This window comes from Dermochelys coriacea, chromosome 15, assembly GCF_009764565.3.
Source record: "Dermochelys coriacea isolate rDerCor1 chromosome 15, rDerCor1.pri.v4, whole genome shotgun sequence".
In the NCBI taxonomy this organism is placed as follows: Eukaryota; Metazoa; Chordata; order Testudines; family Dermochelyidae; genus Dermochelys; species Dermochelys coriacea.
Window position 1 is genome coordinate 30,920,153 of NC_050082.1, and position 25,734 is coordinate 30,945,886.

A 25,734-nucleotide genomic window follows, 5' to 3' on the forward strand; every position below is an offset into this window, starting at 1 on the left:
CCTGCGCCCCACAGATGACAGCCTGTGCCATGTGCTGGGTGAGCCCTGTAGAGATCCCTCTGTAGCATGGGACCTGCGGGTAGATTAGGGAGAGGGGGCCTCCCCTCCTTAGGACACAAAGGAGCATGGGTGGCCAGTGAACCAGCCGTTGGGGGACGCTAGCCCCTGGCCCCTCCTCTTCTGCCTGAGGCCCCACCTTTCACTTTCCCCTTCTGCTCTTGTGGGGCCGAGGATAAACCCCTGGCTTGATGCTGATGAAGCTGGGCTCCTCGCTTTAGACTCTGAACCGCATGAAACCATGATGTGTCTCAGCCAGAGCCCAGTGACTGGGGCCATGGTGCTCCAAACAGGGCATCCCGCTCACTCTGCAGGGTCTCTGACAAGGGTGCCAGGCCTCTGAATGGACTGAGACGATACAACTGGGTAATCACTGCAAGCCCCTCCCAGGTGGCTCCTTCTCGGCTCTTCCCTGACCTTCCTCATGCTTTCCTGTCTCCCATCCAATTCCCGCCCTGGCCACAGGATGGCGCTCTCTCCCACCAGCACCTACCCTGCAGAACCATGCCTGCGGGCGCGAGTCACCACGGACAGCTCCACTAATTTCTATGGCACTTTTCATCCTGAAGTACTTTACCCACAGCTTACCTCCACCCTCCCATGTTCTGACCTACAGGCATGCACCCCCCCCGCCCCGAGGTGCACTCCCTCTCTCACACACACATACAGGGTCTGTTTACACTGCAGTGTAAGCCTCAGGACAGCAGAACTCGAGTCAGCAGATGCTGGGTCTGTTAACCCAGGCCTGGAGCATCTACGATCCTTTGTAACCCCAGGTTAGGAATCATTGAACCCGGAGGATTCAGCATCTATATTGTATTGTGTGAGCCCGAGTCCAACCACCCAGAGAGCCCCAGGGGCATTGGAGCTAGCAGGATCCCTGCAGGGAAATCCAGCTGGAGTTGGAGATAATTTGCAAAGTGGGAGGCTCTGGCCAGGCTGAGCAGCTGGAGCTGGGGAAGAAAGGGAGAGAAGTGAAAAGTCCAGGCAACGTCCCGCTAACAGCAGTGTGGTGCTGATGACAGCCCCTGTGCCCATCTTCCCTGATCCTGGCACATAGTGCGCCAGGGAGCAGGGCGAGCCAAGCTCAGCTCGGAGCCTCTGCAGACGGCTCCGGGACAGCCTGGGGCGCTGTACAGCCATTGGGGTGCTGAGAGCAGGGGCTCTCCCCAGCCCCACCCGGTGCAGAACGGCTGCCCAGCTCTTCCCCCCACCCAGTGCAGAACGGCCGCCTGTCCTCCCCCAACCCTGTATAGAGCAGCCACCTGCACAGCTGGCCTGACCCCGCCTGGGAATGGCGCTAACCTAGCACCCTCCCCAGATGTGACCCTTTGTTCATGGGGCACTGTGGGAAAACTTGACCATCCACCAAACTTGACTGTCCAGAGGACAAAGCACGTCAGTCTGTGGGATTGTGGGACACTTTTGGCCCACTCCCAGAGCATGAGTCCTGTGGGGCTGTGTCTACACTGCAAAGCAATCAGGCTTGAATCCTGGGTCCTGGCTTGACTCAGACACTTGATCCCTGTGGGGTCCTGGGACCCTGGAGTGAGCGATTAGTGTGTAGACGGAAGGGTGTTAGGTTTGAGCCTGAGTTCGAACCCTGGCCTTACCCTGCAGTGCAGACATCGCCACAGGGGAATCCGTGCTCACCAGGGCCCATCTCGGAGAGGATGCAGGAGCTCCTGAGCAGGGCACAGCAACGCTCCACAGCCCTTAGAGGAATGTGTCTGATCGGAGCTGCCGGAGGAGGTCGGGCAGCAGCCTGCCATTCCCAGGCGGGGTCAGGCCAGCTGTGCAGGTGGCTGCTCTATACAGGGTTGGGGGAGGACAGGCGGCCGTTCTGCACTGGGTGGGGGGAAGAGCTGGGCAGCCGTTCTGCACCGGGTGGGGCTGGGGAGAGCCCCTGCTCTCAGCACCCCAATGGCTGTACAGCGCCCCAGGCTGTCCCGGAGCCGTCTGCAGAGGCTCCGAGCTGAGCTTGGCTCGCCCTGCTCCCTGGCGCACTATGTGCCAGGATCAGGGAAGATGGGCACAGGGGCTGTCATCAGCACCACACTGCTATTAGCGGGACGTTGCCTGGACTTTTCACTTCTCTCCCTTTCTTCCCCAGCTCCAGCTGCTCAGCCTGGCCAGAGCCTCCCACTTTGCAAATTATCTCCAACTCCAGCTGGATTTCCCTGCAGGGATCCTGCTAGCTCCAGTGCCCCTGGGGCTCTCTGGAGCAGAGCGGGGCAGAGGCAGATTAAGATTTATTGGGGCCCTGGGCAGTGCAGGAGTCATTTGTAAATAATTCACTGGCAGAGGCAGATGTGCTGGTGGTGGAAGGAGAGAGGCTGGCAGCCTGGGGGAGGGGCAGCCGTCCCCAGCAGGGATCCCTGCAGGAGCCCCGCTTCTCTGCCAGCCATTCGGAGGCACTCCCGGCCCGGGCCTCAGCATTCCTGAAGAAAGGCTCTTCCTCTGGGCTAAGGGCGGGTTTGGACTTTGAGAGGTGGGAGCTCGGCTGAGACCCACCAAAGTCATGTCATGGCAGCCGGGCATGGAGGGAGAAAACTGCCCGTCCGCGCTCCCTGGGTCTGGCCGGTTAGCTGGGGCGCAGGGTCCTGTCAAGCCCGTGAACCCTCCTTCTCCAGTTCTGAGGCCAGCTCAGGGCAGCGACTCAGGCTCCACTTCCCAGAGCAGAGCAGGCTACGGCCTGGCGAGCTGCCTGCTGCAGGGAGAGAAAGCTCTGTCCTCTCTGCTGCAGAGTGGAGCTGATCCCAAACCCAGGCCCTCCTCTCCCTCCTGCCGTTGGCTGCTTGCAGGCCCTGCCGGGCCCTAGCGAGGCCGAGGCAGCCTGCCGCAGGGAGCAGGTGCACCCTTTGCTTGTGCACACTGTTAGCGGGAGCAGCAGGGAGAGGAGGGTGGCCCGGAAGGCTCCCTGTGCTGGGCCGTCTTGCTGAGGCACTGGAGCCAAGCTGACACTTAGATGCTACCCAATTCAGATCGACTCCTGCCCAGTGATGATCTCTGCCTGGCTGGAGGGAGCGCGACTCGGGCGATCCCACCCTCCTCTGAGTCACACACCACTTGCCCGGCTCCCACGATGGGATCTGTGTGTCTCTCCCCACAGCACTGGGGCTCTCCGCAGACATGCTGAATGCTGGGAAGGGAGCAAACTGCAGGGTGGTGACGTGCTGGGGCGGGGGTGATACCCCGAGGGGCCCTGCAGCCACAGCAGGCTGGCATTCACTGGCATGCTGCAGCAGCAGCCTGCACGCGCTGACAATTGCGTTGGCACTTGCCAGGAGACCAAGAGCTGCACCTAATTTACACCGGAGGGAGACTATGTGGAGCCCTCAGCATGCAGTGCTCAATCTCAGATGCTGCTGGCCACTTGGCCCAGGCCAGCTAACACTGTAGGCACAAGACACTGGGTGCCACCGTTCTGCCAAGGGGCTCTCAGGGTGAGACAGCTCAGAGCATGAGCGCCAGGGCCCGGTCTGCACCCACCCTCCCAGTGCCAGTGCTGGGAGCATGGCTCAAAGCTCGGGGGTGAGGCTGCTCTGGGGGGGTCAGCATGCAGAGCGGCCGGAGTGACGGTGGGGAGGAAGCACAGAGTGTGTGGGAGGGACCAGGAGCATAGAGGACAGCAGGGTGACGAGCACAGAGAGCAGAGCCCAGCCAGGTTCACAGCATTAGCACCACAGTGTAAGGGCTTGTGATGGAGCTGGCCAGGGCCTGGTCCCAGTTGCCCCCATCCTAATGCCATATGGCCCTTGGTGTGGGCATCTGCGTCCCACCATGGCCCAGTGTTGGGTGAGCAGCACCCATGGGCAAATCCCACTAGAGCAGCTGGGGCTCACTGTGCTGTCCGGGCAGGTTGGGGGGCGAGGGGTGGCCCTCCCAGCCCTGCACTGTGCCCGAGTCAGGCATCACCCACCTGCGTGCGGGTCTCCCTGCAGGCAGAGGGCAGGCTGGATGGAAAGCACAGCCCCCAACCTCCCCAGACACAAGAGAGCGGGCAGGTCTAGGGAAGCGCCAGGCCCCTCAAGTGTGCCCCCCCCACTCCCAGGCTGGCCCAGCTCCGGCCAGCCACTCCCAGAACAAGATAGCGAAGGCAAGACGGCCTGCAGCCTGGGAGCAGGGGAGCAGTGGCGTTATCGGGGAGGGCAGGGCGAGTGTATTATCCCAGGACGTTGGCACCCTCCAGGGACCCCTCTGTGGCTGCCCAGCCTGGCACAGCTGCTAGCCAGCACAGCCGTCAGGCTACGGGCTACGAGAGCAGGGCTGGGCGCGGCAGCCTTCATGAGCCATGGGGCTGGTGTCGGATCTTCCCCCCTCCTGAGTGGGAGCTGACCCCAGGCCTGCTAGGATTGCTGTTGCCATGGCAGCCCAGATGGCTCCAGCAGAAGGTGAATAAGTGCCCGCTTTGAATAAGCCAGCAGCTGGTTTCCGACACAGCCCATTCAGCAGCCTACAGATGGGCTGATGATTCTGAGCTTTTCAGTGGTTTCCCTTTATTCACTTAGACATTAATGGTTCAGGATTTTCAAGCCGCGGCCCAGTCCCCCACACCCCGGAGCACCCAGCCTGTGAGCACTCAGTGCAGGGCACCTCCCCGTGCTTGGCACACGCCTGCCCCGTGTCGGGGGAGCTCAGCAAGAGGCGTGGACGCGGGGGGAGGGACATTGCACAAGGAGCAGGAGGAGTGAAGGTGACTTGGCTGCATTTTCAGCATTAAAATTTAATTGGAGCTGCAGCAGATTCCTGGCCATAAGGAAGCGCCATCCAAGCAGCGCTGCTTGGGGGCTGCTGTCGAGAAGATGGGGTGGAGTTTGCATGGTAATATCTTACCCAGGGATTCTCTCTCTTTCTCTCGAAAGCTCCAGCACAAAGAGGCTTGTACACCAGCCAACATCTCGCCCAGCCCGGGGTCCCTGCGTTGCGGTTTCTCATGGCAATCAGGTGAGGATGCTCTTATCTTGGTTTTCTCTTTTGTCTGGGTGAAATGGTCCCCTTCCCCTTGGTCACAGCCTTCTGTCATGGTGTTTCTCTCATGACTCAGCCTGTCCCCAGATTGCCAGCTTCTCGGCACCGCCAGCACTGGGGTGTGGCGTGTACACAGACACTCCGATAACTAGGTATTGATAAAACTCGGTGTGGAAACCAAAGGGGGACTTTCCTGCAGCTGTTCCCTAGCAAATGGGAACATACCTTGGAAAGGGGCCTGCGGGAACTGGCCTTCAGCTCGTTGGTTCATCACCAAAAATGTCCATTCGGTGCCCTGCTATTTCCCATCTATCTCTGAGTCATTCCTGGTGGGGAAACGGACACTAGCCTCACTGCAGTGTGAGGAGGCTAAGGGCACACTCTGCCTTCGCTGACTCCTTTGTTAAGTGGAATGATCAGTTGTTCGTTGTCATTGCCTTTTCCTAACCTCATTACCGGCCCCGTCTGCACGGAGTTCCTGCCGAACAATAGCACAGCTAGGCAGGCGCTGGGCGGATGCAGGGCTCCATTTTCAGCGCTGAGCAGCTGAGGGCTCAGATTAACTGATATGCCACTTGTTTGTATTTTCTTTCCAGAAGCATCTTTTTGATCCACATCAAGAATAGGGTTTAAGACAGGTAAATGGAACCTTGCATCATTTCCAATGCTTCCCGAAGGGAATGCAGTAAAAACACTGGTTTAGTTCTCTGCCTTTAAACCACCATTTTCTCTAAAATATGGGAATTAGGAGCAATGCTGGGGGGAAAGGGACAGGGACGCGGAAGAGGGCAGAGAAAGTCCAGCCTATCAAGGGGACTTTAGTACATCCGTTCCTGCCTGCAAAGAGTTAATCTGACAGATGCTACCATAGAGCATTTTGGGGTGCCATTTTCACACCCATTATTGCTCTGCCACCTTTTGCATTGGAAAATCTAACCCAACCCTGACAATCAAGGCAAGTCTAGAAATAATGAGATATTTAATTCCTAGCAGCTTCTCAAAACCCTAAGGAATGCCCCTGATCTGCCTCTCTTAAAAATACATCAAAGGCCATAATCAAACTAGTTACTGAATGCCCGGCTAGTGCAATAGGCAAAGAAAGGCTTGCTTCAGAGCCAGACTCAGCCACTCCTGGAGTGCAGTAACGTCCGACTGAATTCAGATTTCACACTCCGCCAGGAATCAAAATGAAGGAATACAAAGTCCTGCTGTGGCAGAGTGAGGGGCAATGCCCAGACAGGGGAAGCGTAGAACAGCACTGAATGCCCAGAATGTTGAATCTTAGCAATCATGGTGTGTAAGTGACTTTAACTCCACCCTGAAGAAAGCCATTCTCTCTCCCCACTCTGCTCTTCTGCTCACCTCCACTCATCACACAGGCTGCTCGCATGACATGACTCGTGTGGGGTGGGCTCTTGTTCCTTAGTGCATTCTGCTCCTGCAGAGTGCAAAGCTGGGCTTCAGTCCTGGCTTTCTTTTTGTTTATCCCTTGCTTAACCTGAACAATACGGCTGCATATTCACATCTGCCACATTCCCGCATGCTACACTAGCTAAAGCTCCCTGCAACCAATGTATACAAAAGCCAACAGGCAGCCCAAGACTGCAACCAGAAAGCACAGTTCAGTGGTGCCCAAAAGGAACATTTTGTTAACTGCCACCAGCACGCTGTCATTCATTCTCTCCACTCGATTCCCAGGAACACACTCCACTTATGGCCCAACAAAGGGAGTGTGCTAAAGCTCTCAGTTCACTGGCAACAGCGCAATTAGCTACCTTTAGAGAACCCAACCTCCATCTTACGGCCCCATGCCGGGAAATCCTGTGCTACATTTCTTACTGGCTTCCACTGTGTCTATTCTCAAAAAGAAAAGGAGTACTTGTGGCACCTTAGAGACTAACAAATTTATTAGAGCATAAGCTTTCGTGAGCTACAGCTCACTTCATCGGATGCAATTGGTGGAAAAAACAGGAGAGATTTATATACACACACACAGAGAACATGAAACAATGGGTTTATCATACACACTGTAAGGAGAGTGATCACTTAAGATAAGCCATCACCCACAGCAGGGGGGGGAAAGGAGGAAAACCTTCCATGGTGACAAGCAGGTAGGCTAATTCCAGCAGTTAACAAGAATATCAGAGGAACAGTGGGGGGTGGGGTGGGGGGGAGAAATACCATGGGGAAATAAGAAAAGGAGTACTTGTGGCACCTTAGAGACTAACAAATTTATTAGAGCATAAGCTTTCGTGAGCTACAGCTCACTTCATCGGATGCATGGGGAAATAGTTTTACTTTGTGTAATGACTCATCCATTCCCAGTCTCTATTCAAGCCTAAGTTAATTGTATCCAGTTTGCAAATTAATTCCAATTCAGCAGTCTCTCGTTGGAGTCTGTTTTTGAAGCTTTTTTGTTGAAGTATAGCCACTCTTAGGTCTGTGATCGAGTGACCGGAGAGATTGAAGTGTTCTCCAACTGGTTTTTGAATGTTATAATTCTTGACGTCTGATTTGTGTCCATTCATTCTTTTACGTAGAGACTGTCCAGTTTGGCCAATGTACATGGCAGAGGGGCATTGCTGGCACATGATGGCATATATCACATTGGTAGATGCGCAGGTGAACGAGCCTCTGATAGTGTGGCTGATGTGATTAGGCCCTATGATGGTATCCCCTGAATAGATATGTGGACAGAGTTGGCAACGGGCTTTGTTGCAAGGATAGGTTCCTGGGTTAGTGGTTCTGTTGTGTGGTGTGTGGTTGCTGGTGAGTATTTGCTTCAGATTGGGGGGCTGTCTGTAAGCAAGGACTGGTCTATCTCCCAAGATCTGAGAGAGCGATGGCTCGTCCTTCAGGATAGGTTGTAGATCCTTGATGATGCGTTGGAGAGGTTTTAGTTGGGGGCTGAAGGTGATGGCTAGTGGCGTTCTGTTGTTTTCTTTGTTGGGCCTGTCCTGTAGTAGGTGACTTCTGGGTACTCTTCTGGCTCTGTCAATCTGTTTCTTCACTTCAGCAGGTGGGTATTGTAGTTGTAGGAATGCATGATAGAGATCTTGTAGGTGTTTGTCTCTGTCTGAGGGGTTGGAGCAAATGCGGTTATATCGTAGCGCTTGGCTGTAGACAATGGATTGAGTGGTATGATCTGGATGAAAGCTAGAGGCATGTAGGTAGGAATAGCGGTCAGTAGGTTTCCGATATAGGGTGGTGTTTATGTGACCATCGCTTATTAGCACCGTAGTGTCCAGGAAGTGGATCTCTTGTGTGGACTGGTCCAGGCTGAGGTTGATGGTGGGATGGAAATTGTTGAAATCATGGTGGAATTCCTCAAGAGCTTCTTTTCCATGGGTCCAGATGATGAAGATGTCATCAATGTAGCGCAAGTAGAGTAGGGGCATTAGGGGACGAGAGCTGAGGAAGCGTTGTTCTAAGTCAGCCATAAAAATGTCTATTCTAGCAGTGCAGACAACCTTCCTACGGACTCCCGAGGAAGGCCCCAGGTCCTATGGACTATCTTCAGTGCATGGTGTTCAGCAAATGCATGCATGCCAGGGCTTCCTGAGGAGAGCCATTTTCATACAGACGGCTAATTGTTAGCGGTAATAATAACTAGCTGACAGCTGTATCCCATCAGAGACTGCGCTACAGTCGTCTCTGCCCATTTCCAGAGGGGTTTAGTCAGGGCTCTTGTTATGTTCATATTGATTTTGAACACAAATTGTTAGCAAAGTCTGACTCTAATGGCTGCTGCCAGCTGACTGTATTTCAGCTAAATACAAAGGTGGGGCCAGACCCCAGTCCCAGGTATCCTGGGGTGAATCCAGAGTAACTCCATTGAAGATGAAGCCTCTCGTGTAACTGAGATCAGAATCTGACCCAAACTCTCTGTAGCTTTAGCTTCAGAGTGTGAAGATTTCAAGGAGTGCATGAGGCGGGGCAGGTTAGGATATTATGATCTGAAATGGGTAATTGTTTGGTGTGGACTTTCTATGCCTCTTTCATATACACACTAGGGGTAGCTGTGCATGGCTCCAGGAAACTCGAAGAGGCTCCTTTCTAGCACTGCTGGTGGGAAGAAGCTGCAGGTGGCTTAGGGGTAATTTCCTGGGAGCTAGATTCCGCCCCAAGTGACTAGCACAAGGTCCGTTGTCCTCTGGAAGTGAGCTCAGTGCTGGTGGTCAATGGAGGATGTCTATGGCTTTGTCTCCTAGTGACACAAAGAGGAAATGGGTCCTTTTTCAGCATCACTTTGGACACAGTGTAAGAAAAGATGCTTCAATGGTTCTTGGCATTCTGCCCCACCTGTCCCCATGTTCAGATCACACAGAGACACACACATTGTGCAAATGTACATACAAGTTAGAGGTGGTCAAAACACCTGATTGCATCAAAAAAATTTTTTTGTTTTTTTTCCCCCCAAAATCAAATTTTGATGAAAAATGTAATTGAAAAATTGAAATTCAGAAAATTTGGACCAACTTTAACAATCTAGTCAGCCCTGAAAACAACACAGGTGCACACACACATCAGGTGGGGAAGCAGCTAGTTCAAGGGAAATCTAGGCAGCGGTCAGCAGCAGCAAATGGAGATACACAACTATCTCGGAATGGTTCCAGACCCACCCTCCTCTTTTCCTGCAGAGAATCAGGTTTTGTACAGATTCCACACCCCAGACTAAGGGCTGGCTCCCTCTTCCAGGGCACAGGCATGGTTCCTTTTATTGCTGTCTGTGATAGTGTGAATCACCGCAGCACGTGCCATGCAGGTGTTAGTGGGAGTAGCCCTGTAGGAAGGCATGACCATGAGCACGGGTTCTGGATCATGGCACAAGTAGTGGGGGATCCAGCCCAATGAGGGGCTGGCTTGTTGACTGAGGAGCTGCTGGTGTCTGGGAATCATCTCCTTTTGGTTAAGCAGTGTCAGCAAAGTGACTCCTGCAGCACGCGGGGAGCCAGGCTTTTGCTCTTCCTGAATTGAAGACACGATGCCCTGCCCCTCACCCCCATCAGGCCTGTGTCGTCCCCCCCCCCCCCCGGGGCGTGCTATGCAGCCGGACAGCAGGGAGAGCACAGCATTGCAGCATGCCCAGCACTCTATGGCTCAGAGCTACGACCCCCAATTAGCTCGTGTTCCACCTTCATCTTCTCTCTCCTTCGGAATGTAAAGCTGGCTCCTTCCTGAGTCATGAATGGAAGCCAGTCCAGCCAGCGCCCGAGTGACCCAGTGAGCCGCACTCTGACACCGCACGCGCCGCTGGCAGAAACCATTTCTAATTAAGAGGATTTGATCAAATGAGACAGCGAGCGACTCTGGAGAAAGCCAGGGGCTTGGCTTCTGCATGCCTTAGCCCTGGAGATGCCCAAGCCAAAGGGGCTCCTTTGGAGGGGACTTGCATGCAGACATGGGGACGGCGCCACTAGCCACCCCCTTCCTAGTCCAGTAGTGTCTTTGCTGTCATGTTTTCTCCTAGCTTAGGGTGGGGGTGGCCCCAGAGGACTGCAGTCTATCCATCTCTATATCCCCAGGGACAGAGCCAGTGCGGGACCTTTCTGTAGCCAGAAGAGGCTCTGCAGCTTCCTCTGAAAGCACCTTGCCCAGAAGAGGAGCCTATAGCCCCTGCACCAGCTCAGCCCAGAGACGGGGAGCCTCTGGCATAGTCTCCTCTGAGCCCCCGTTTCCCACAGGGCGGTAGAGCATCGCAGGCAAGACTGTCTTGCTGGGGTGCTTATTAGTGCGAGGCTTCCCTTTGGTGCCACCTGGACCCCAGGAACAGGGAAGCTGGGTGGCCGTGGAAGGTGCCGCATGCTGTTCTCTTTTGCTGTGTTGGTTGCTTTCTTTTGCAGCTGCTAATGACTGACCTGAGGTCTGTTCACACACAGTCCCCTGCGCGGCCGGAGCAGCAAGACAAGATGGGGGGTTATTTTACAGTGTTCTTATAGCCAGTGGCACCAGGTAGGACACGGAGCAAGCCATGCACAGTGGCACTAGCATGCAGCTGGCATGTGGGGTGGCCAGACTCCCAGAGGGCAGCATCAGGCCTAGGCACCGCGTGGGTCCCCCTCCAGCCTGGCAAAGGCCTGAGTGGGGAGGAACATTCCCATGGCAATGAGAAGTGGCTCCTGAGTGACCTGGGGTGCTGGGCAGCCCTTCCCAGGGAGACAGTGCCTGAGCCAAAGTGCCTCACAACGCGAGGGGGTGGAGTTCGAATGACGCCCGCCAGCTTGCCGGCTCTGCTCAGGTGATTCGTCCAGAAGCCCAGGAGGAGAGCCTTCCCTGCCCTTACTTGTTGGATGGGGCTGCGCTTCCCAAACTCCCACTGGCCTGGCAGGAGTTTAACTTGCTCTGCGGCCGTCCTGACAAGCAGCTCCCTATGCCCTTGTCCAGCCCTTTTCCTAGGCCTTGCGACCTGCTCTGAGCAGGACTCAAAGCCTGGACAGGTCTGAGCACAGGCCTGGGGCCCAGCAGCCTCTGAGCTCTAATTTGCCTCTCAGGCTCACGCCCCTCTGCAGCCTTGGCCATCTTCTCTGAGATCTGATTCTGCAGCTACCAGGGACTCCGCTTTGATTGGTGTGGAGACGAGGAGTCGTTAGTTAACCCTGGAAAGTTCTCTGAGAGTGGAAAGGGCCAGGTCTCCGCTGCAGAGAGTGCCCTAATGCTGCACTGACCGGGACAAGGGAGCAGGGCACCTGGTGGGATCTAACAGCTTCGTTTGCCTTCTTTGCAGAGACACCAGATGTTTGCCTGAGGGATGCGCCATCTCGCTCCCCAGTGGGATTCCTGAGTCCTGGTGACCCGATGGCAGCGCTGTGGCGGTGCCCTGGCAAGGAAGGGGCAGCAGTGAGTCAGAGCACCTCAGACTGGCACCATGGGGAGCGGGTTTCTGTTCTTTGCCACAAATCCCCAGGAGCCAGTGTGGCTCCAGGGAGGATCACGCTGACTGGGCTGGCTGTGAGTGTAGTCATGAGGCTGCCTGCTCGGAGCTGCGGGAGCAGCACACACAGGACTCTGCCTAAGGTATTGCTTAGTGACGACACCCAGAAGATTTGAGACTGTGGCAAACGCCACATGTCAGCCTGTGCGTGTTGACTGCCTGACAGATTGCGGCCCAGTGCATCCCCCCCTTTCACAGGGGTAGACGGCTTGCAGTGGGAGAGGGCTCTGAGACGAAGCGTGGCTAAGGCTTTCTTGCCAGGGTCACTTCTCCAAGCCAGTGCAAATCCCGATGCCTCGGCCCTTTCACAGAGTTAGTTCCCTCGGGAGGAGAACAAGAGTTAAGGGCTGGGGAATGTTCTAGATGCTTACGAATGGGGATGATGCCAAAGCAGTTCATGCTTGTCTGAAACCTCCCCCAGAAAGAGAACCGATTCCTTAGGGCTCCCCCACCCCGCCCTTGGGGCAGTGGGCCAGAAGGGCAGGGCTGGGTTTGTAGTGTCCATCTGCAGATTATCCTCGCGGCTGAGAGGACAGACTGCCACTAGGCTCAGCGCTGGTGCAGGCTACTGCATTCGCCCGATCTGCATGAATGATGGTGCTTAGCCTTTCTGGCTCGCTGGGGTGCTCCCCTGCCCCTGAGTGATATACCGGGGTGCTAGGAGCTGAGGGATCACCTGGCCGTGGTGGTAGCTCTGGAAATACTGAATGGGAAATGGTGGCGGTGGGAGGAGTTTAAGGAACAAGTTCATTCCACTGGCCTTTTGTCACCGGCTCATGCCATGACTTCTCTGGTCCGGTGAATGTTCCTTTTGTGAACGGTGCCAAGCCCAGTAACAATGGAGCTGGGGTGGGGGCCAGCGATCCTGCTCTGAATTCCTTGAGTCCCCAGAGAGGCTTGTGTGGTGTGATCTCCTCGTGTCAGCGCCAGAGTTCGGGGCTCAGAGGGACCCAGGCTGCGCATTGTCTCTATCACCTGCAGGCGACGCTCTGGGGCTTTTCTCTGCCATGTCTGTCCTGTGCAGCTGTAATAAGGGGAGAGTGCCTCAGGGAGATTGGCTTGCCCCGATGCCTGTGTGCTGGGCTGTGTGTTTAAAAACCTGTCAGCCTCCAAGAGCAACGTGGAGCATGCGGGAGGGAATGCCACCCCTCAGAACTCCCCTGAGCCACATTCCTCCATCACCATGCTAAGCAAGCGCCGTGTTCCCCTGGAAAACGTAACATCAGCACTTTCCTGCTGCTGGGAGGTAGGTGGGAGCGCGCCCCAGGGAGGTCAGGGAGCAGCTTCTGCAGGCGGGGTGCGGTGGTGGGACTTGCAGGTGGGATTCTTTTAGCAAAATTAGCTGCAGGTGTGTTCCCGTTCAGTGAGGAACGATCCGAGAAGCCAGAATGGAGGGCCTTGCGCCAGGGAGCTTGCATCGAGCGAGTCCAGCTATTTCCCATGTGTGCCAGCACAGTAGAGCAGGGGGGATGGAATCTCCTGGCTGTATCTACCTACTGCTGACGAGAGAGGAGCCGAGGGAGCCTGGTGGGGGCATAGAGGGCCCCGTTTGGTTCCAGGGGGTTGTTTCCTTTCCCTCTCACTTCCCATCCCTGAGACATTCCCTAGTGCATGTGACAGATGGAGCCTGCCTTAGCTAGGAACCTTCTGCTTCTCCCGCTTCACAGCTGCAGTTAGTCTCTTCTGGTTGTTCACTGTGGTTCTGTGCTGCTCCATGGGCATGCTGGGGAGAGCCCCCTAGCCAAGCATCCTCAATACGCCCAGCCTGCCGGGTTCATGGTCAGGCCGTGGGGGAGAGCCAGAAGACAGATCTTCACTGTTCTTTGGAATTCCATTTGTTTCCCTACTGGGCCCCTGCTCGCAAGACAGCAGCTACTCAGACCGGGACAGAAATAGCTTTGTCTCTCCAACAGCCCAGCTGTCACTGATGTGCTGCCAGCTCATGGCCTTTGCCCCAGCCATCAGCTTAGTGCAATTTCACAGCGTTCTCCTAACCCCGTTACCCATTTCCTTCCTCTGCTTCTTCTGGCATACTCCTGCCCAGTAGATCGGACGCATTTAGCTCTGATGGGCTGGCCAGCTCCTCAGCTCGGTCACTCCCGGCCCGTCTCCACCGCCTGTGGCAGCGATCAACAGGCTTAGGCTGGTGGAGCTGGGGCTGCCATGTGGCTTGGCCTGGGGCTCAGGCTCTGAAGGCCAGGAAGTGGGGTGGGCTTTGGAACCCGAGCTCCAGCCTGAGATAGAATCATAGAATATCAGGGTTGGAAGGGACCCCAGAAGGTCATCTAGTCCAACCCCCTGCTCAAAGCAGGACCAAATGTCACACCAAAGCCCTGGCTAGACAGCGAGTGCCAGCGTGAGCCCTGCAAACCCGGGCCGGAGGCTCGCTGCTGCGGGCAGTGCAGACAGACCCAAATAGCCTAACTCTCATCTGCCCTGGAGCTGGGGGCAGGACTCCCTTCTAGCTGGTGTGAGTGAGGGGAGCGCGTTGGCTTGGTAGCTGTGTAGACGCTTCTGCACAGGGGTGCATGGCAGCAGGAGGGGCCGAGCGCTCTCCTAGGCCAGGACGGTGCTAGGGGCTGCGTTTGCAAAGTGCTTTATTCTCCAGTTCGGTTATTTAGGGTCACACAGGCCAGTTCTAGCCTCAGAATAATGAGCCAACCACATTCCACATCCCGGCTTGATAGCCCAAAGGCATCTCCTCCTGACAGATACCAGGAGCTGCCCCTGGCCTATGACAGCAGCATGGGCTAAACTCCAAGGAGGTGCATCCCCCACCAGCAAGTGGGACTAACTGGTGCATTGTGCATGTATATTACTGTGCTAAGTTATTAACATACTAACCCAGGAAGATCTCCTTGCCCTCACAGACTCTGCCCCCCAGCAAGGCCTGCAAATGCCGCTGGAACGTGGAGTAAGTTACTTGCGAACGAACTAACCCACTAACTGGCTGTAATGCATGCACTACTAACCCGTCCTCTTTCACCTCCTACTAACTGGGGACAGCAACCTTGCCTTTAAAGGGGAACGGAAAAGCTTCTGTAAGTACATCTGCAAAGAAGTCATTCAAGTTGCCGCCCCAGGAACAGAATCTATGTGCACTGTCAAACATTACAAACACAGCGAGGGAATCGGTGGGGAGCTGCTGCTCCGTGTACCTGGCAGGGCCTGAGTACAGGATTCTGTCTTTCCCCAGCAACATGGGGTAGCGCTCCAGGAACACCAGAGAGCCGCACTCTCTGCTCTGCTGTTGGTGCTAGAACTCCCACAACACCCGCAGAGGAAAGACAGATGCTGCTTCGCCAGTTTTGGCAGGTCACTAGAGGAAGGGCTGATTTTCCAGGGTCTTTCTGTCTGTAATGCTGAAGTCTGCATGTGGATTCTGCTGCTGACTAGGGATCCTAGACTGGGTTTATTGACAAAAGCTTTTCAGTTCCTTTTTAAGTCACTAGATCTCTCTCTCCTATTACTAACACATTTCCAAACTGAATTAAACAAACTAACCTTTGCTGCTTTTCTCTCCATTTCTCTTTCCTAGTTCTGTTCCTGAACTAAGATGCACTCTCTGGTTATGACATGTGGCTCTTTATTAACTGCTTGTACTAATCTCTTCTTAGTTGGTTCTATATGCTACTAACATACACTCTTTAGCTCCTTAACTTTCTAATACTATTCACCATGACAAATGAATGGACAGGTGTTCCCCCACCCCTCTAACAGATCCCTGTTCAAACGACCCTCCTCTATTATGTGGCTGTTCTTTTTTTCAGAACAGCAGAACATCTTTAACTCCCATTAAGTGCAATGAGAAAGGAAGTTGCTCAGGAGTTTTGAAAATTAGGCCACTGTTTTTCAATCAACTTTATGAGGCTAAGAGAAAACAATGCTATTCACAGGCTTTATAAAATGGCTTGGAGTGGCATGTTTCACATATTGGTCAGTCACTTTGTAATTTGTATTTGCCAGAAGGTCTGCTGAAGCTAGTTTGCAGAGAGACCCTGTTAAAAAGCAATTAAGAAACTGCAGTCCCCACCTGTACCCCAAACTCTTGAATTGCTTGGAATGCTGCCTGGTTCATCTGTCATTGGGAATGGCCTTCACATCAGCCTTTGTGCCCCTGTTACTCCTGAGCTTTGGGACGGACATGGGGCGCTCTCAGCTTGTGCCGGCCCAGGACTCAGTTTCTTTGGATCTCCACAGTTTTCCTTTTGGCACTGATGCATGTGGAAAGCAGTTGCCAACCTCGAGTGCCTAACTGCCAGGAGCCGAGGGGCTGAACCTATCTGGTTGATTGGCACTTGTTGTACTTACTCCTGGTCACTAACTCGAGAGCATGGGAGGTGAGGGGCAGGGAGAGGAACAGGACATGTTGTCTAGAGGGAAATCTGCCTTCGAGGCATTTAACATATTTTATGATGCACTAACATTGGGCCTAGTTGTGAGGTCTCTGTTCAGCTTTCACTCCACTTGCATGGGCTGCATTCCTGTTGCCTTCTCTGGGAGTTTGCCAGAGTAAAGGCGACAGGGTTTTGCCCATCCACTGTGTCTTTGGCATGCAAACCAGGAATATCCGCTAGCTCACCAGCATCCCCTCAGGGGGCCTGCGGTGATTAACAGGACTAACCTAACCCCTGCATGGACGGAGAGCAATGCTGGTTGCTGTCCTTTGAACTGCACTTAAATACTGAAGGCAAAGGCCCGATTCCTAAATCAGTCAGTGATAATAGATGGAGTGGGAACTTGACGCCCTTAACCACCCCAAAGGCTATGCATGAAGCCTGCAGCACAGGGTACCTGGCCAGGCAGTGGGTCCCTCCTGCACTGCTCCGGGGGGAGGAAGGTGCCAAGCCAACAGAACGTGGCTAATGGGCTGAGGAGATGTGGGTAGCAGGAGAGGCAGGGGGCTGTGAATCAGAACATCGCTGCTCAGAGCTGGGGCAGGGGTGATAATGTAACGTGTGTGTGGGGCTGGCATCATCATGAGATGTTCCATGGAGAGTCGTGCATGGGCGGGGGAGCAAAGGGAGATGCCCCGGTGAGATTCAGCTGGGGAGATCACAGTGGTCCAGGGCAGTGTGGAGAGCTCCCCCAACTAGGGAGCAGAGCCAGTAGGCAGAGGTCAGAGAGCTCGGGGGGAAGATGGCAGGAGTGAGAGGAGGGCACAGTGAGAACAGGGAGGGGGTGCAGGCAGAGAGGAGAACAGCGCCAGTCCATGGGCAGAGCGGGACCAGATGCAGCATGTTACTGGCTTACCGAGCACCCATCCCCGTTCCCCCGCTGTTAGCTCCGCTGACAGGGAGGGGTGAGTTTGCCCCTTCTGTGCATCTCAGCGTGGCCGAGGGCTACACACGAGATCCTCTCCTTGAACTGCCCCCACTTGGGAGCAGCCTGGCTGTGACACTCCGATGAGCAGAACTCACAGGAGGAGAGTGTCCGCCCGGACAGACAGACCGACAGGTGCACTCTGCAACCAGGAGCAATCGCTTTCTCTCTGGGTGTGGGTGCTCTCCAAGAGGAGCTCTGCCCAAGTGCTTTATGGATCTGGCCTGTAAGTGATAGGAGCCTGTCTTGCTCGTGAGACGCTCCGGTGCTCACTCCCCTTTCTCTGCTGTCTAACTGCTAACAGCTGTTCTGCTTTGCCTTGAGATGTGTAGCTGGAGAAGGACCCACAGCGTGACTCGGTCTTTATGCCAGTTTATTGCCTGTTTCTATAGCAGACCCCCCCACACACCTTTAACCCCTGTGTGTTTCTGTACTAAACACCATGACCTGTTCCTTTCAGGCTGATATTAATGACTTGCTGGGGATCTCGCCACTAACCTGGCTGCCTCCTCTCGATTATCTCTCCGGGTCTGAGTGTGGCAGTGACGTGGCTGGTGTATTTTTACCTAACATACTAACTAGTCAGGAGGCTGCCCGGCCCTGACTGCTCCCTGCTTTATTAACATACTAAAACCTCTCTCAGGGCTGGGCTCAGAATGGGTTTGGGGGTCTGTTGTTCCATGTGCTTCCTTGGAGAGTGGGGCTGTGATGCACCCCCAAATTGAGGTGCGAGCACGCCTTGCCCTTTCGGGGTACTGCAAAGGGTAGAGTATCTGGCTGCCTTGGATCAGTGTGAACAGCGATGCAGGTTTGCCCAGCTGGGATGGGGCCCTCCAGGGGAAGGAGGGCATGCAGGCTCAGCCTGGGCACAGCGAGGCTGGCTCAGATCACGGTGAACCCGAGCTAGGTTAAATCGAGGTGATCTGGCACAAGGCCTGGCAGAGAAAGCGAAACCTTCCTATTTTGCAGGTGAGCGAGAATCTGCCCAGGATAATGTAGCAACCAGGGAACCAGCATTTCAGCCTCGGTGGTGTTCAAAGCGGGAGCTGCGGCTGAGACACTGTCTGGAAGGGCTGGCAGAGCCTGGGCCTGACCGCTGGCCAGCCCCTCACTGTTGTGTTATGGTGTCTATCACAGCTTTCAGTGACCTGAGCCTCCCCCGCTGCTCATGACCTAACCAGTCCGCCAGGCAGCAGGTGCTAAAAGGCTGGATTTGTCATCCCAGGAGATGAGTGGAACACGTGAGCCCCAAAGGCCAAACCTGTGTCTGTGCCAACCCCTGTGGGACTCGGCATTTGGAAGCTTCCCTGACCTTCTCTGGGTCCCCTGCTCTTCCGGTCTGTTGGTTTGCACAGGCTGGAACCCTGGGGCCTGAGGGGTGGGAGCCGCTGGGAAGACTGCAGTCTCCACAGGAGAAGTATGCTCCCGTCTGCACGGCAAGCTCCTCGGCTGCCACGAGCAGCGATGCAGGGCAGGGACAGGGAGCACATGAAAGGGTTCTTACAGAACGGGCGGCTTTGCTTGGCTGGCTCTGTTGCTCCGCTCCTTGTCACTGCGCATGTTCCCTACTTGGCGCCCGGGTGTCCTTTGGGTTCAGGTGGCTTCCCATCTCTGGCTGGGTAGGGGCAGAGATTTGCCCCCCTGTCTGTGCAAGTGCAGCAACTCCAGGGATCCAGCGTGGCAAGGGAACATGGGGGTCACCAGCAGCCGCCGCTCCAGACCCAGCTCCTGTCCTGCGTTGTGCTGCTTCTCAGCCCCCAGGCAGGCAGCGATCCCCCAGAGCGGGTCACAAGGCTGGGCTCCCCCATTTCCCTCCAGGGGCTGTGGGGCTCCATGCCTTCTGGGCTCGACATGGATTCCCAGGGAGTCCGGAGAGCTGGGGGATGTTGCACGGCAGCATCACGTTGGGGACGAGGGCGTGACCGGCCTCTGGCACGATGCTGGGCAGCACGTAGAGGGAGCTGAGGGGAGAGCTGGGGCTGGTGTATGAGGAGAGGTGAAAACCTGCAGCTAAGGGGGGATGGCAGGAGCCCCCAGGAGTTGGCCCTGTGAGCGAGGAGGGAGGGGATGAACGAGGGGGCCCAGGGGAGCATTTAGGAACCTGGAGATGAGGGACAGGAGAGCTGGGGCAGGCAGCAGTGCCGCCCGGGGCAGACCTTCCTCAGGACAGGGGCTATCTGGCCTAACAGCACTTCAAGCTCCAACATCTGGGAGCAGGGATCTCCCAGCGTGCCGAGGTTGACCAGGTTTTAGATCCAGGGCAGGGTCACTCCAGCAAGCGATGGCAGACTCCCAAGAGTCCCCTGCTCCTGTTCTCTGGGCCTCACCCCGGTGGATTAGGCACAGAGCTCTCCCTGCGTCGGTGCCCCGTCGCGCGGCTCCAGCAGTGGCCAGTGCTGGGCTCAGCGGGATGGCTGCCGCGCACACCTCACTGCCGCCAAGGGCACTTGGGCCAGGTAACGCTGGCGGCTGAGGGAGGCAGGAACCAGCCTAGAAGGGCCATTTGTCTGCTTGTCTGCAGCAAGTCCTGTGTTCCTGGGTACAGGAGAGTCAGAGCAGGTGACAGCCCCCAGGACTGCTCCTCTCCCCTGCCCTGCAGTCGCTGTGGGCAGGCCCAGGGGGGAAGTCTGAGAGCCAGAAGCCCCAGGGCTGGGGAGGATGGATGGTGATGAGACACAGTCTGGAAGGGCTGGCCCAGCAGCCCCCGTTTCCAGGGGTGAGCAGCGTCTGATGTTCCCTGCGGGGAGCGAGACCAGGAGGCGACAGAGGGAGCTCGTGCCCCAGCTTGTCACTTTCAGGTTTCACAAACCCTGCTGCCAGCACCCCCAGGGGCTGCCCCACAGTCTCCGGGGGCCGGGGGGGGGGATCCCTGCCATCCCACAGCCTTGCTGCTCTCAGGTTTTAGCTCCTGGGTAGAATGGGGCCCTCTAGGGAGGGATGCCCCTAGTCCCTCTAGAGCCAGAGAGCTCTGGCCACTGCCAGGTGAATAGGCGTGTGAGGGGAGACGGACAGACAGATGGACAGACCAGTGAGACAGCAGTCTAAATCTTGGGGAGGATGCTGCAGGCCCAGCACTGCCTCGACTGGGCAGCCTGGAGACAGCTCCCTTCCTTGCAGCTGCGCTAAGCACAGGGCCCAAAACCGCTCACTGCTCCTCGCAGAAAGGGGAGACAGAAGGGGCCTGTTTGGTCACGTCTCCCTCTGTCCTGATTGTTCCCTATTGCACATTACAGCCTGCTGGCTTTTCAGTGATCCAGGCAATGGCACACCCAGCCCTTGCCTTGGGAGACTGTTCCGTAGCCTCTCAGACCAGGCCATTGGGCCATTTCTCCAGGCTGTGTCTGTGTGTCTCTCTGATGGTGCTGTGTGTATGTGTGTGTGTGCACGTCTGTCTCTCTGATGGTGCTATGTGTGTGTGTGTGGCGTGTGTCTCTCTGATGGCTCTGTGTTAGCGTGCGTGTCTGTGTGTGTAATGGCTCTGTGTGTGTGTATCTCTGATAGCTCTGTGTGCCTGTGTGTGCAATGGCTCTGTGTGTGTGTGCATGTCTGTGTGTGCAATGGCTCTGTGCGTGTATCTCTGATAGCTATGTGTGTGTGTGTGTGTGTCTGATGGCTCTGTGTGTGTGTGCATGTGCCTGTGTGTGCAATGGCTCTGTGTGTGTGTATCTCTGATGGCTGTGTGTGCGTGTGTGTGCAATGGCTCTGTGCGTGTGTGTTGCTCCCACACTGATAGTAACTGTTACTCTGGTGTCTGGTTCGCAGGGCCCTGGTGCGGAGGGTGGCTGAGCTAGCTGGACCGTGCTGCCTGCACAGGGCTCCATTGCAATCAGTGGGGGCTGCCCAAGAGACAGGTTACAATGCAGGTTGCCCCTGGGGAGAGGCGTTAGTGAGGCTCAGGAAGGGGTTGGAGCTAAGCTACCTGCATGAGATGGTGGGGCTGGACGGGGGCTGCGTTCCTGCCCTAGGTCTGCTGTAGTTCGAGGCCAGGCTGGTGTCTGACCGGGCGGTGGCGGTTGCTGGACGGGGGCTCACTGGAGGGGATGGTTTCCAGAGCACATGGACTAACGGCCTGGCCAGCACCTTGCAGAGGAAGCAGTAACACGAGACCACGGGCAGCCTCCAGAGCCGCATGCTCCTCTCACTGCTCAGCGTGGGCAGCTGCCCTGCTTTGCTGGCCCTGGCTGCAGCCCGACCCCTGTGCTTTTTCCTGCTGGATTGGACAGGGTGTTGTAGTGGGTAAGAGGCTCTGCAATAGGGCTGGGGGCGGGAACGCCCTGCCTCTCACCCCAGCTTTGCTGGGTGGCCTTGAGTGAGCTGCCCCATGGGATGGGATAATGATGCATGAATGAGTTCCGGCCGCCTGAGCTCCCCTCTGATAGTCCCTTACTCCAGGAGGTCAGTGGGACGGAGGCCGGAGGAGGGGGCAGAGGCTGGCTTTCCGAGGGCTGGTTGGTTATTGTTCACTCCCCCCATCCCTCCCAGCGGGATCGGAAACTCATGCATCCCAACAGCTGCCCCGCCCCAGGAAGTGACAGGCCTTCCAGCAGGACGTCCGCAAAGACCCGAAAACTCATCGGCCCCAGCTGCTAGCTACACCTCCAGGTATCTGCACTCCTGGCTCACAGTGGTGCCGGGCGCCCGCAGCTCTGGCTGGCTCCCACTGGCGTCAGGGTGCTCAGGCCCCAACTGGGCCTCATCCTGCAGCTGCGGCGTGTGCACTGTCTCCCTCTAGCGGCTGGTGCTCGAGAAGGATAAAAGCCGCTCTCTGCTAAGCTTGTTCCTTCTGCCCAGGCAGTAGCGGCCTGGGATTTTTGTGCAGAAGGCCCCAGGTCCAGTCACCGCTGCCAGCCTGTGTTGGGACAGTTGTTACAGAGCTAAAGGTCCAAGCCAGGAGCAGCACCAGGGGCTCATGGCCCCTTGGTTTGTTTCAGCCTGTTGTATTGTACAGTGGCACCTTTAGAGGGCACTGGGCCACTCGGGACAGGCCTTTGCTTTATGGTCTCATGATCTAATCGCTGCGGTTTCGCCATAAGCCTCAGACCTTTCATCCTCTGCCATAGGTCCTTGTGTCTCTGTGCAGACCCACCTGTAGGTGGGTGTGGGCCGGTTCTAGCCCTGGTTCTCACTGGGCATTGGAGGGCTCCTTTCTCTTGCACAGCAGAAGCAAAACTCCCATTGCAGAAGCATCTCATAAGCAAGGGGTGCCTTTGACAAGTGGGGAACAACCAGGGCCTGACCCTCTCCCCTTTACTCTCTGAGTCGTGCTCACTCACGGGGTAGGGTCAGCCAGGAGGCAGAGCGAGGCCCATAGAATTCCAAATGGAAGGGCTCTAGGGGAAAAATTAAGATAATAAAAAACCCAAAGCAAAGAGAAACCTGTTGCTAGCAGAACCAGATTGTTCTCCTCCTCCGGATATTCACTCCCCTGAAGGGTCTGCCGTGGGCCGCTGCTCGTGTGGGGAATGGAGACCGCCCCCGTGGAAATGACTGCATTTGCTGATGGCATGCTCTCCTGAACAGTTCAGATACAATTGTTCTTATTCACTGGTCAGGAACCTGTTTCAGAAGAGCTGTACCACACAAAGGTCTACGAGCAGCAGCGATGCAAAGGGAGTTGTGGAGAAATGAGATGCAAAGCTGCCTTATTTAAATGCTAGCACATTCCTGGCACACATGCCTGCAGAGCTGCGAGGACAAGAGGCTAAACTATGCTTCCTAGAAGCAAACCTGGGGAAAAGAGTCTGGGGCTGCGGTTCCCGGAGGAAAAGAATCAAGTGGATCCCACTGACACTAATTTTTCCAAGTAACAGGAAAAAGCCTTTGATAGGCTGGGTGACCTGGAGCCAGTAGAATAATGCCCGACCCAAACCTGGCCTGAACCCAAGGTGAACTTTAACTAGAACTGGGTATAAGAATTTGGTTCCCTGTATTTTCCCTTCTGTGTCTCTGTGCTCCGGACAGGACTGGATCTGAAATGGCTGGGGCTCTGGAATGGCAGGCAGGCAGGCTGGCTTCATGAGATTGCCAGCTCAGATCTGCATGGGGTGTGGACAGCTCAGGTCAGGTCCCCAGAAGCCCTGGAGTATTTCTACAGCCTCAGCCCTTAGAGATTTGCCCCTCGCTGTGCATCTCACTTTCATGGAGCGTTAGCTCTGTATAATACTAATGCTGTGGGTGACGAGCCCTGGCACCCTGCAGCCCAGTCAGTTACAGCATCCCCCAGCAGCCCAGCACCAAGCAGAATTAACAGCCTGGCCAGTTAGCACGGCCCCAAAGGCCAGTGCATCCAGCCCAAGGCCCTTCCCGCAGCCCCGTCAGACTGATGCCTGGTAGGGGGGCCGAGAGGGGTTGTGGAGAGAACATCACGCAGCTGGGACTGGCCTTTGTGCGGCTCTGGAGAAGCAGGCTCTTGGCCCCATGGTGTTGCCCGCAGTGTAAAACCAGCGCCAGCAGACGTGCCGCGGATCTGTGAAGAGCCCTGGCTGTATGTGTGCCTGGGGCTCCCGATGGACTGTGACCACTGGCTCAAGCCTGTAACGTCTACTCTAAACATGTCAACTCTGCAAATGCCTGTGCAGCCCCGTGTCTTTGTGTGGCGCCACGGTGGGTGCTCTCTGCCCCCTTTCCCTCCCAGCAGGAAGGGGCAGAGCGAAGGAAGCTGCTGCTGCAGCCAGGCTGGGGTTTGCTGTGCGTCAGCCCGAGCGCTGTGTAGATGCTGGGCCCGGGAACCTGGACGGCCCAGCTACCGGAAAGCCCCAGGAGACCACTGCAGCTGTAGAGATCGTTGCGTGTGGTCCAGCAATGAATCTCTTACTGAAGCTGCAGCAGGAGCCAAGGGCAGAGAACCTGAGGCCCGGCTGGGCGGTTTGAATCCACCCACCCTGTGAGCCCTGCTACGCCTACCCCTAGGTGTTAACATCAGGACCAAGAAAAAAAGCTGGAGATGGACATGCCCCAGGCCCAGAGCTATCACGTTCTGACAGCCTGCACCCCAGTGAGGTCAGGGCAGGATTGGGCCGAGAGGGCAACAGGCCAGATTGGGCCTGACTAGCTCCCCAGGGCCCGGGACCTGCCCCAAACCAGTAACCGTGAGCAGAGGGTGCAGCCCCACAGACAGCAGCAGGACCGGGCAGGCCAGTGTCTCAGACATGGCTGAGCTATGGCCGGTACAGCGAGAGGGACGGTGGCAGGGGCGAGCGTGTGACAGCCAAGGGCACTCAGCACGTGCTGGGGGCTGACTCCAGCTCCCGGGGGTGCCCAGCGCGCGGCCCCAGAGCAGCGAAATGCGCCCAGAGGCCAACGCAGGGCAATCTATATCCGCTAAAGGACCATCTCAGCCTCCGGCAGCCGGACGGGCAGCGTGTGAGCCACTGTGAATGTGGAGCACCCACCGGGGCAGGCCAGCCTGGTGTCCCCCCCCCTCCGCACACTGACAGGCGGGACATAGCCGCAGCATGGATGGCACCTGCTCTGCTAGTCACCATCACACCTTGGGGAAGGGGGTCTGTCTGCAACAGCCAGGCCTGGGCTGGGGGTGGGAATGGGAATGGGCAGGGTGGGGATGGTGGGGAGCTATTAGGATGTGGGGAGAAAAGGGGCCAGAGCCAGGGAAGGTCATCGAATCATAGAAGATCAGGGTTGGAAGGGACCTCAGGAGGTATCTAGTCCCAGCCCCTGCTCAAAGCAGGACCAGCCTCAACTAAATCATCCCAGCCAGGGCTTTGTCAGACCGGGCCTTAAAAACCTTTAAGGAAGGAGATCCCACCACCTCCCTAGGTAACCCATTCCAGTGCTTCACCACCCTCCTAGTGAAAAAGTTTTTCCTAATATCCAACCTAGAGCTCCCCACTGCAACTTGAGACCATTACTCCTCGTTCTGTCATCTGCTACCAGTGAGAACAGTCTAGATCCATCCTCTTTGGAACCCCCTTTCAGGTAGTTGAAAGCAGCTATCAAATCCCCCCTCATTCTTCTCTTCCGCAGACTAAACAATCCCAGTTCCCTCAGCCTTGCCTCATGGGGAGAAACATGCAGCAAAGCAAGGGGCACACACGCCAGGGGAGAGCAGCACTGTGGGAGGGGGGTGCCAGCACAGTGACCCGAGGGGCCTGCGAGGCTCGGCACGGTGGGGGGTGCTGTCTGGTTGGAGCCAGCGCCGGGAACAATGAAAATCAATCTGCTCCTGCTGGCCTGACCCTATGAATGCTGCTGATCTGCGATCCCATAGCACTGAGCCCTGGGCCCCCTGGCAGTGGGGGGCGCAGACACGGGGGAGACACACATGGCTACAGATCTTGCACTCCCAGGAGGCCAGGCAGAGAGCGGAAGGATTTTGTCCCTGTGGAGCCGCGGGGAGCTGAGTGATGCAGTGATGCCCCAGGTAGGGTGACCAGGTGACCGGTTTTCGTCCAGAAGACCCGGTCAAAAAGGGACCCTGGCGGCTCCAGTTAGCA

At 56.2% G+C, this 25,734-nt stretch overlaps 1 long non-coding RNA gene across 2 annotated transcripts; it reads left to right on the plus strand.

The window, feature by feature from the left end:
• Positions 1-4,578: 4,578 nt before the first annotated feature.
• On the plus strand, positions 4,579-23,851 carry LOC119843846. 2 transcript variants are annotated; one of them, XR_005289061.2, is made up of 5 exons: positions 4,579-4,753; positions 4,923-5,004; positions 5,625-5,666; positions 10,872-10,980; positions 11,753-23,851. It is a non-coding gene; the product is annotated as an uncharacterized LOC119843846 (long non-coding RNA). The 2 variants fall into 2 exon arrangements; XR_006275879.1 differs by lacking the exons at positions 4,579-4,753; positions 4,923-5,004; positions 5,625-5,666 and having other exon boundaries at positions 8,357-10,980.
• Positions 23,852-25,734: the final 1,883 nt, after the last annotated feature.